Here is a 12,858-nt window from a genome sequence, read left to right as displayed (position 1 = left end):
TGGACTCCAATCTATACACCAAGGGATTCCATGCCGATGACTCCAATGGATGATCATGCTATCATCCATTGCTCCTTAATGTGATCCATTGCTATTCTCTCAAAAGTCTTTACACAAAATGCATTGTCCCATTTGGTGAACATGTTTGTTAGCTATATTATTTGAAAAGTTGAAAGGGGTTTCTTGATTTTTTATTTAAACGTGGTTTAAACTTGAATGCCATATGGTATACTTGCTAGTAACTACCAATACCATGACAAAGTCCTTGGATTCTTGCATTTGTTAAAGTTCTTTCCATGTAGCACTTAGATGAAGGATCTCTCGAAATCATGGCAAGGTCCTTCAATTCTACATTTAATGAGTAAGCACAGAACGTATTTCTAGCTCCATGAATGTCTTGGATGAAGGATCTATATCCAAGCTCCATCAAATTGGAAACACTTTACTAGCAAATGATGTAGAAGATTTTCACCTGAGAGGTTGGAGGAGGAATGATCAATGTGCAAAAAAGGTGTTGATTGTATCAAGGCAAAAAGGGTAGATCTTGAACTTAAAGTTCCACATGAGACATCCATGAATCGATTCATAGTAACCAAATCTAGCAAGATCTTTCCCTTCTCAAATTTCATTTTCCCTCTTGCTTCATAAACCTCCAATAGATTGTGAGTTCTCCACAATCACCTATAGAATTGTACATGATATTCGAAAAGAAATTTGTTTCAAATTGGTGTCCAAATTTGTACTTGGAAAAAAAGATGGCAATGCCATGACACACACCCAAAAATTTTAGAAAATGTTTCCCTCATAGAATGACACGTGCAAATGTTGAGCTAACTTGATCAGGACAAAGAAACAAGCTAGCATTTAGGATAGCTTATATGAGATGAACAAAAATGGTGGAATGTTTGATGAATCTATGAATGTCTAAGTAGGAAAATGCCAAATCAAAGGTTGGTTTCATTTATTTGGATTTAGCCAAGTTATGAATGAAGTGATGGAAGAAACGCTTAAAAAGCGTGGGATCAAAAGATACAAAGAAACTCTCAAAATTATATTCATAATAGTAGTGATTCCCAAAGAATCATGATCACACACAATCTAGTGAATTGATTCTCCTATGTTGGTTGGCCAAATATGGTATCATATGGAAACATCGGTTTGCATCAAGGGTCAAAAGATTAGTGGTTGATAGAATATTAAGAGAAGTGGGCTACACATCAAGGAAAATGGATGAATATGGAACTATTATAACTTGCACACATGCATGCTCAAACATGCATGCACAAATTTGACATATACATGTATGTACATGCGTACGTGTATATATATGCTTTACATGTTTTTGAGATACTTTGTGCTTTCTAAGTTTTTTTCCAAAAAAAATTTGACGACTTGAGAGAGAGAGAGAGAGAGAGAGAAAGAGAGAGAGAGAGAGAGAGAGAGAGCACGCATGCATGCATGCACCCCTCTCTTCGTCTCCACCAATGGCCATAACCTACCACTTAGTTAGGCTCTTCTCCTCATGGTGAGTTCCAATGGCACATCACTTGCTTCACATGTAGTCCCAATGGTAGCAACACTGCCAATTTTTGAGCCTCTTTTACATAGTGATTACAATGTAACATTAATCGCTTCATTCTAGCCCTAGCAGTGTCTTACTTGCTTCCCGGTGAGGAAGTAGCTTCATCATGAGAGTTGTCAAGGGAAAAAGTGTTTCCATGATGTCTCTCCCACATAGTATGACTTGACAAAAGTGTTGTGCCTTTTCTTCCACCAAGCGATGACACACAATCAAGGGTGATACTTAGGCTATTTCCAACATGAAGAATGATTTCAATGTTGTTGTGTTCCTTCAACTTGAAAGGATGGTGCTCCTCTATTGTTGGATTGCTGGCATGGTTTTTATTCTTCAAATCGGTCATTTCCAAAGTAGGTTACAAGAAGACTTTAAGTGCTTCTACTCCATGTGCTATTGCACATAGCTATGCAAAAATACTTACACATAAGTCCATATGCACATTTACATGAACACATACACATGGTTGTTTTTGTAGGCATGCGTGTGTGTGTGTGTGAGGATGAACTTAAAATTTTTCATTAAATTATAGAGATTTATAATTAAACTTAAAATGTTAATCCTTGAAGTTTTGGATATTCTAATATCCCAGCTTTAGACCCAGCAGAGTGGGTCTCTAACCCGTCATAGATGGGTCATGCTACTCGTATTTATAAAAGAGAGAACTAGGGTTGCCTTGACCAACAAGTTTTGTGTGTGATTGTGGATGTTTTTGCTCTCTCAACATAATATTTTTTTTGTTTCCTTATTTATGTAAATGCATAGCTTATGCTAAAGCCATATCAATTTCTTATTTTTAGAAATTCCAAATGATGCCAAAACATTTTATGAACACAAAAAATGGAATGAAAGAGTTTCATTACCTATGCCTACTATGTCAGAATGAGTTTCATCCAACATATGGTCATATATCAAGCTTGCAAACCTACCACAAACACAAGAAATTTGAAGGTAGTTAGTACATGTCTAGTGTAATGATTTTGCAATGATGAATGAGATGAAACTATGTGCACAAGAGAATACATGCACAAAGAGGAGGAAAAAAAAGAAAAGAAAACCATACATAAAGTATTTCGTAGAGCTAGCAACTCTCTCCATAAATTTATAATCATAGGGGAGCATGCCCTTCCCCCATTTTGAGAAAGAACCTCCAATGTTGGAGGTGTAGCATTTGGGAGATCACATCCAGTATCGGAATATGTTTCACAATGACATGAATGAAATGATGCAAGCCCATACTTACGTTTGCGACAGTAGCCATATAACAGAATGCATGGCCCATCTTGCAACAACTGCAAGTGCAATTTCAAACTTCAATACTCTTGATCTCCATTGATGTCGCAATTGCATGTCATAATGCCTTGAGATCATCTCTCTTTCAATTATTTTCAATCACTTGCTTTACATCCATAGATGTGAGCAAGCTCTTCGTCAATATTATGGTTGTATCTTCTTTACGATCTAAAACAAACCACACTTTCATAAAATGCATCCACGAGAATATTCTCATTGACAAGCACTCAACAATTGATTAATCTCCATGTGTATTGCTTAATGCTCCTTGTAGGTACTTGATTGTATTCAATGACCCGAATGCTAGAATTGGAGTAGGACCAAAGACACCGAACAAAATACCTTGGTAGAGAATCATTGACCTAATCATTGACCTTGATCAACTATTGATCTGCAAGAGAAAGGAGACCTTCCTTCACATCAAGCTTAGGATGCTCATACATCCCATCTATATTCTGTATTGACTCCCTTTCAAGAGTGGGGTCTAAGTGTGAGATCTTTTTTCCAAGCATGCAATTGTAGTGGAGATATGTTTTCAAGCATTCCATTAATGAGAATGAAATGTAGTACCTAGATCAAATGAAAGCAATGAAACAATCATGCTTAGATCACTGCTTGTTAGACAAGGGCCGATGCCTTTGATGTTTGGAGGCACTTTAGGTAAGAATGAAGTGTCAATGTAGGAAGTGGCCTACAAGAGATCATTGAAATGTTTGGCAATCCCATCCTAGATGATGGTGCAATCTCAAGGGGGTTTTCTTAAAAAATATAGAAGGACAGTTTTCGGGCTACCACACACATCAACAACATCACTGATAAAGAAATTAGTGATCAGCAACAACTCCACCCAAAGGTTCACTTCATTCTTGTTTGTTCCATGAACTGAGACCTCAAGACCAATTTCTTCATGTTGCACTTTCCAAAGTGCTTCGTTTGAATACATCACGAATGTTTCTTTTTTGTCTATTGTTTGCATTTGAGGTCTCCTTATACTTTTGATTTGATAAAGTAGACAATACTAGCAATTGATAGGAATCGATGGGCCCAGGGTCCAATATTTTGAGAGTAATTGGCGTCGTTATTTAATGAAAGAACAACTTCGAGACTTTGTGTGTCTTGATTTGTGTTAGGTCTTGTAGTCACAACTATTTTGGTTTTCTTCATGGTGCTGCACACATGATGATGCATCATTTTTGCTATGGATTCCCTTTCAAGTCTCTTGATATTGTCTTAATCATGTAATTGAGGGTCCATGGGCTTGAGGTGACACTACAAGGGATCAGTCGCTTTCCGATGTCTATACCGACATCAACAACAAAGAAAATGAAATTATTTTTTAATAATTTGTGTCAATATGTGTGTCAGTATTTCCATTGGAATTAATACGTTGGTATTATCGTCAATATATGAACAATAGATTTTCATTGGTATGGGCATCAGTATGTACCAACGCCCATACCAATGCTATTTAAAAAAAAAAAAATTTGGGCAGAATGTGCCCTCATCAGCCACATTCTGCCCGATTCTACACCAAATGCAATAGGTGTATTAAATGTTTCAAATGGACACAGCATGTAGTTCTAATTTTTAGGTTGAGCAATACATGATAATTGACAGATAGAAGTCAAAAAATGAATCATATTATACAAGTGCTTCAAAATTTTGTATGTACAAAAAAATGTGGGTGCGACCATGGAAAGTGAGCTACAAAACTTGGTCACTGAATTTACAAAATGGCCTCTCTGAATCAGGCCGTACACTAGCTAAGTGTATGATACATTCCGAAACCTATGCTACTCCTCGTCCTCATCGCCTACATCATCATCCGGATTGTAACCAGCCATGTGCTTGTCTGTGCCCTTTTCAAAGAGATTTGCTAGTCCCTGCACCATCAATGGAATCATTTAATATATTAGTTGCTTCCAAATTATAGAGCGAGAGCAATGTGATGAGTACTAAGAAAGGGTTACTTATGCGGCACCAACTCACAACTGTCCAATTGATTACTTCCCCTCCATCTTCCACCTGCATAAACATGGCATCCACGCCATTCTCAAAGCCATGCCAATACTCCTCCTTGATAATCGAATGACCCACCACTTCGTGCTGCAAGAATTAGAATCAAATTTAATACATACATACAAATCTAAATGATGAACAAAAGAATACAAATTAGATAGTGCCAAAGATGAAAAAAATACTTACAAACCAAGCTCGAATGGCAGCCTTACTGCCACTGCCAAGGTGGGAAGAGCCGTGCGAATCCATGGCCACTTGCTTTGCCTTCTTTTGTTGCTCCCATCTTGTTGGATCATCACGAAGCTCCCTCTTGGTGCGGTCCCAATCGGTCTTATCAACCCAACCAGCAGGCTTTGCTTTTCAAGCCCGCACTACATCTCTAATCTCAGAGCGACGATGTTTCAACATGTCGCACATGCGTTTCAGCATGTACTTCATGTCAAAATCTTGGCCTGCCGTAACATGTCTGAACTCATAGCGGAGGGCCTCAATCACAACATCCTTCTTGTGTTGAGGCTGATGAGGCCATGTGTCCATAATACCATCTGAAAAGTGAATGGACATCAGCTGCCTCATTCATGCTATGACTACAATGCCCCTCATATCCTCGATGATCTATCTAGACTCATCCACATAGTAATCCGGCGACTCCCCTATCGTCGATACCCATGTGGGAGTGGATGGGGGTCGACTGGCATCAACTGGGGGGGTAGGCAAGGGTGAAGTGGGAGGTGTGGACTATACACGTGAGGAAGGCGAAGGGGGGGGCCTACATACTCTGCATCTCTACTATGAAGAGGATCCTTCAACCCCGCAACAACCTCCACTAGGGGGCCTAGGAGTGACGGGCGAGGTAGATGGTGAGAGTGTGGCAGGGGTGGACTGAGGGACTGGTACTGTGCTTTGTGTAGTCTCATCCATATCGCCATCGTGAGCTCCACAAAGCAAGCGTCTCGCTCGGGACTGTGTTGTCGATGATGAGGATCTCACCTGTGAAGGACAAGGGGGTCTAGGTGATGGTGATGCTTGCCTACTAGCAAGACCGTACATTTTTACAATCCCTACTAGCACGACTACGTATGAAAAATGGCGCACGTACTAATGAAATACGAACGTGGACTTATCTATTGGGGATGAAACTTCACATGGCTCTTAGGCTACTCTGGACATACATCCATGCAAGATTTGGTCTCCAACTGATTTGGTATGCGCCACGTGGAAGGACAAATACGTACATTTTTACAATCCCTACTAGCACGACTAAACCCTAAACCCTAAACCCTGAACCCTAAATCCTAAACCTGTTGGGGATGAAACTTCACATGGCTCTTAGGCTCCCTGGATGTACATCCACGCAAGATTTTGTCTCCAACTGATTTGGTATGCGCCACATGGAAGGACAAATGCGTATAATTTTACAATCCCTACTAGCACGACTAAACCCTAAACCCTAAATCCTGAACCCTAAATCCTAAGCCCTATTGGGGACAAAACTTCACACGGCTCTTAGGCTCCCTAGACGTACGTCCACACAAGATTTGGTCTCCAACTGCTGATTTGGTTTGCACCACGTAGAAGGTATAATGTGTACATTTTTACAATCCCTACTAGCACGACTAAACCCTAAACCCTAAACCCTGAACCCTAAATCCTAAACCCTGTTGGGGATGAAACTTCACACGGCTCTTAGGATACCCTAGACGTACATCCATGCAAGATTTGGTCTCCAACTGATTTGGTATGCGCCACGTGGAAGGACAAATGCGTACATTTTTACAATCCCTACTAGCACGACTAAACCCTAAACCCTAAACCCTAAATCCTAAACCCTGTTGGGGACGAAACTTCACACGGCTCTTAGGCTACCCTAGACGTACATCCACGCAAGATTTGGTCTCCAACTGATTTGGTTTGCGCCACGTAGAAGGTATAATGCGTACATTTTTACAATCCCTACTAGCACGACTAAACCCTAAACCCTAAACCCTGAACCCTAAATCCTAAACCCTGTTGGGGATGAAACTTCACACGCTCTTAGGCTACCCTAGATGTACATCCATGCAAGATTTGGTCTCCAACTGATTTGGTATGTGCCACGTCGAAGGTATAATGCATACATTTTTACAATCCCTACTAGCACGACTAAACCCTAAACCCTAAACCTTGAACCCTAAATCCTAAACCCTGTTGGGGATGAAACTTCACACGGCTCTTAGGCTACCCTAGACGTACATCCACGCAAGATTTGGTCGTGTGCTAGATTGAAGATACCTCCTCATGAGCCATCAAAATATCCTCGGAGGATAGCATAAAGAATGTCCTGGGAAAATACCCTACTCCTAACAATTCTATTTCCCAGCCAATACCATCAACGCCCAAGTCCCTTGTTGAGTATCCAAACCCCTTCATAGAAAAGCAACACTTACCCAAGGCCCAACAAATTGTCTGAGAATGCCAGGCCCCTAGGGCGCCAACTCAATTAGTATTATGTTACTACCCTAGTCCAAATTTTAGGGTATCGGGGGACAAGGTCCATACAAAATTTGCATGGATTTTTTAATAAAATAAAAATATGCATGGGGAAAATATGAAAATCACAAGTTCCCCCTTCTAGAGATGATAAGAAATATACCTTGAAAAATATGTAAGATTTTAAGATTTGTACACATTTTTCATAATATGTGAGACCTAGAGGGGGGTGGGATGGGGTGGGAAGTCATCTTTTGGATGAGGGGTGGTAAAATAGAAAATACACTAAACTATAAAAATGAACCTCCTTTCCAAATCCTGTAACTTTTTCATATGTTATCCAAATTTCAAGGTGTAAAGACATGTCTGAAGCTCTTTTAGTATAGAACACAACCATGATAATTTTGCTAATTTTTATTGATGGTGTATTCTTAAATCATCTCATACTCGAGATTTTGATAGGTATTACCAAAGGGAGTTAGCACTCCAAGGCCAGTCCAAGTTTGAGCTCTGGCTAAAAGAGAGTAAGGGAACATACATAGTACATACCAGGCTAATGATGTTCCTTCCACCTAAGCCATATTCTATATCTGAGGAGGAATGTTGGCAAAGAGGGTTCGGTCTACATTCCCCACCATCTAGACCCTCCTCAGTCCAACTTGAGGTTAGTTCACACAAAATGCCGTCTATATTCATCATAGGTATCCATGAGCTTGTCCATGTTAGCTTTGTCCTCTTCAGTGAAAGTGTTGCAAACAGTTTGGCTACTTGCCCTCTTTTAGAGTTAAGCCCTTCAAGAATCCCCTTATCTACATCATCTGAGTGTACATGTATAGATCTCTTGAGATCAAAGTGTTCCTTTGCCTTTTTCAATCCTTCAAAAGCCAAACATTCAGACTAGCCAATACGAGATCCCATCGAATTCTAGCATAATTATTTTCCAAATGGTTCTCTTTTAGTAACATTCATCCCACAAGCAATGTTCAACACATTTTTTGTTAATTTTCTCCTTTTGCAGCAAGGCACATTTCACATTTTTTGTAATGTTTCTTAAGATAATTAAGCCATGCACTAAAAAACACAATTATTTCAGAGGGCATAGTTGTAGCCATTCTTTTATATGAAGGGTTAAATTCATTCACAATTCTTTTGTGAGGTTTTTTTGAAATTGACATGATGAGCTAGTATTAACATCTCTCGTCATCCTGTTTTGTGAGGCTTCTTTGAAATTGACATCAACCCTAGATCCCAACCCATGGGGAATGTTATTTGATGAGAGGCCTCAACCTTGCCAGTCATGGAATTATAGGGTTCTTGCATGGGTAGACATAGTGCCCCAAGGGACATAGAAAGTCTGACCGCCTACCTGTCTATTGAAATCAAAATGCCCATCGCTACCCTACTCCAAGGATGTCCTACCCTTTGGAAGGACCTCTCCAATTGGATCTGCCAAACACAAAGCCACCAGAGGCAGATAGCCTTTATGATGAGCAACCTCAATCAACCAACACCACCAGCACCCAAGAGGATAAGGTGCCTGTGAACAAGCTTGTGGACTAGTATGAAAGTGAAGACTCCAATTCTACCATTCCCATCACATATCATAACCACCAATCAACCTCCATCCTAGATGGTGGAGTGGGAGTGAGTATCATTACCAAGAAGCATTGGGAATGGGGTCAACTAGAATTCTAAATGACCACCCTCGTGGTGGTGAAACTAGTAGATGGTACAATTGCAAAACCACTGGGTATAGTGCGAGACATAATGATCACCACCTTCTACCTCTACTTCCAGCATTCGTTCATACTAATGGACTTCAAGAAGAATCACAACTCCTACAACATCATACTAGGATGTCCTTTCATGAGACTACCTCCCTAAATGTTGTAGAGCCTCATAAGTAGGAAGGAGGTTAAGAAGCCAAAAATCCATGGTACGTACCTCTCCTTGAGCCCGTCGACTTAGAGAATTGGATGCACCTTTTGTCCTTGATGGGCCTCCCAATTAGGACTAGATTATTATGGCACCCCGTGGAAAGTGAGTCCTTTGAAAAAAGAATCTCTCTAAAAATGATTTCAGCTTCCCACTGAGAAATCAAGAGTCTTTCACATCAATTTTGAGTGTAGTTAACTGGTTGAATCATATAGGTGCCATAGATGTCCACCATAAGCTCACTCATAATTGGGGTATAAACTTGAGCCAAATAATCATACCCATTGGCCACATGGAGTTAATGATAAGTAGAGAACTCCAAGAGCTAGATGGATCCCAAAGATCTACTAGTTCTCATAGGACCCAAGAGTCCAAGCCCAGCAAGAAAGTCTTAGCCAAGGAGGCTAGATGATGAGAATGCATAGTGGTAAAAGAGACATTGAAATAGCAAGAATGTGAAGATGAGGCTCGATGATGAGAATGCATAATGGTAAAAGAGAATCGAAAATAGCAAGAATGTGAAGAGGAGGCTAGATGATGAGAATGCATAGTGGTAAAAGAGAAACGAAAATAGCAAGAATGTGAAGAGGAGGCTAGATGATGAGAATGCATAGTGGTAAAAGAGAAACTGAAATAGCAAGAATGTGAAGATGAGGAACTTGAGGACATTTATAAGGTTCCCCCCACTTAAAGTCATACACTATTAGGGACCATAAGATTTCCTTTGAAAAGGCTCAAAGAGAAACATGATTGCTTGGCAGTTTCGATGGAGCTACCTAGGTGAAGGAATCCTATTTGGAAGAACCAAGAGAAGACCCTCAACTGGTCTACATAGCCAATGACTTGATTATAGCTCTCCTCACCAAGCTCAAAGACTGTTTTGCCTAGAAATACATAGACTTAAAAGGTGTTCCTCTAGAGGTAGTACAACATACCATTTCCCTATTGGAAGGAGCCCACCCCGTCAGACAATAACCATATAATATGAACCCAAAATATGCAAAGTTATTCAAGTGGAGATCCCAAACTCCTTGACTTCGAGTTCATCTCTCCAATAGAGCACACCAATTCGGCTTCTCCAATTGTGATAGAAAAGGGAAAAAAATGGAAAGATCAAGGTATGCATGGATTTCAGAAAGGTCAATGTCATCACACAACATGATCATTTTTTGTTACGCAACATCCTCCATTTTGACAATTCATTGTATTCTAATTCATTATAGGCCGTGGGCCAATTTTACCATCATAAGGGCTAGGAAGCTAGGCAGGAATTTAGGGTAAAACCTCCCTTCAAAATGTCCATGTATAAAAGCCAAGGATGTTGACTTGGTCTTCATTCTTTTCCATTCTTGAGTGGTGGAATAGAGAGCAAGCTTCCTTCATTCTTGTGTTTAGTGTCCATTGCCTCTTTCTTTTACTCTTGTTATTAGTTGCTACGACTACGAATCGATTCCCCCTTCACCACGCTCATATTTCTTCTTCTCTGCTTCTCATTCCCTCCCCCCTTACGATTGTCTAGCAACACAGAACGAATCCAAGGATAGTGCCCGTGACAACACCATGCGATTGCATATGAAGCAACTCTTACAAGGAAGTGGCTAGGAGGACAAGCTCTCCATAGCGGCTTGGTTGAAGATCCCCATGACACGTGAGTCTCCGTCAAGAACTTAACAAATTTGGTGCCATTGCCGGGGAGGTAAGCCAAGCTTCCTTGTTTCTATGCTTTTGTTCTCCTTGTCTATACCCTTCCAAACCGTTAGTTGGTTGCAAAGGAGAGTAGGAAAGAAAAGTGGCTAGTTGGCTGTGTTTTTGCAAAAATGTGAATTTTTGTGTGTTGTTTATGCATTTAGAGGTTAGATCCTTGTTAGATAAATCCTTGGCATCTAAAACGACCTATTACATGTAGCATTTAAAGGAGTTTTACTCTCAGAATTGAGCTAGAGGCTGAAAAGGAGCCAAAAATCATTTCCATCAAAATTTGTGTTTTTCGTGTTGTTCTTTGCAATAGGAAGGTAGAATAGGACTAGCACTACACTATGCATAAATCACAGATTGAAAAAACTTGAAAAAATCGAGTGAAAAAGTCAGAAAACAAGTCGGGGTTCTTGCATACTACATTAGTGTTCTAGGTCACTGCATTAGCTCCCAATAGTCACTGACAGCTGTCACCTACTTCTGTCAGGAAAATTTAATGCACCAGCTATCCAAGATTATTACAGCATGCTGCACTAATCATGTGGTTTGAAACATAGCAAAAAATATCTCATCTAAAAATAGCCAGTTAGTTAACTTTTGAGCAGATTTCAAAATTTGAATATTGCACCGCCTGTTATTGCAATGTGCTACAATAACTTATTGCATTAGGGGATACTGAAACTTGCACATATTGTTCAACAACACTGTACAAAGCCAAAAATCAGTAACCAGTTCAAGTCCAAGACCAACAACCCAGGGCACTACATTAAGTTAACGCAACGTGCTGCATTAATTCATTACATCAGGGATTGCACTCCTCATTAGGAAAACTGCACTTTCACCTGGACCTAGTTGACTTGAGCATCAGTTTGCTGCATTAGGCTAGACTAGTCAAGGCACTGCATTATGGTATTGCAACGCACTACAATAATTCTTTGCACCAAGACAACAGTTCACTGACATTGCTAGGCTAAATAGATTGACAGCAGGCCTCATTCAAACCTGAACCTTGAAGTTATACATGCACCTTAGGTCTAGATACATCCTAGGATCTGAAGTTGCTCCAAAAGACAGTGCTTCCAATGTAGACTTAGAGGCCCATCTTGGGCCCGAGTTTATCTGCTAGAGAGAAGTCTTCACTGAATAGCACCTCATCTGTACTAGGATCATTCTTTGAATACGAATCAAGTACAGATGAAACCTTGAGCATGGAGGATAATACGTAGGACCAGCATGACATTCACATATCCATATCTCCAAATTCAGGAACTCCGTCCCCAAAACAGTCAACCTCCAATAGGATCTATGAAGGAATGACAAGAACTATGGAAGGGACTAGAAATGATTGGGAGGACAAGCTTATTATTTCTCTTACTACTACCATTTGGGTTCTTTTTTACGTTCATTTTTTATGTTTTTCTTTTAAATCATGACTAATTTTGATTAAGTGTCTAAACTATTGATATTGATGCTAAAGTGATGGGTGTTGATATGTCCATCGATATTACCGTCAATAATAGTGTCGTTAATAGTGTTGATACTTGTGTTGATAAAAACATCAATTGAACCTTTCAGAAAGCGTTGATAAAAGTCCAGAAAATGTAAAATTTTACATCAAAATTTTTAGGAAACGTTGAAATTTAAGTTGTTATTTGAGTCAATAATATTTGGAATGAAAACCAAAGTTAATAAAAGTGTCGATAGAATAATTGTTATATTTAAATGATTATGGAATTCTCTGACATGCCATCTACATTGTCAATATGGCCCTTGAGGAGTCCTCTTTAGGGGCAAGGGCCATATTGACACTCCTAGCTCATCATATGATATAGCCATTGTCAATATGGCCCTTTCCCTAAAGGTCCATATTG

This window comes from Dipteris shenzhenensis, chromosome 2 (genome assembly GCF_047967505.1).
Source record: "Dipteris shenzhenensis isolate YYH24624 ecotype China chromosome 2, Dip_SZ_1.0, whole genome shotgun sequence".
Taxonomy (NCBI): Eukaryota; Viridiplantae; Streptophyta; class Polypodiopsida; order Gleicheniales; family Dipteridaceae; genus Dipteris; species Dipteris shenzhenensis.
This window is presented reverse-complemented; position numbering follows the sequence as displayed.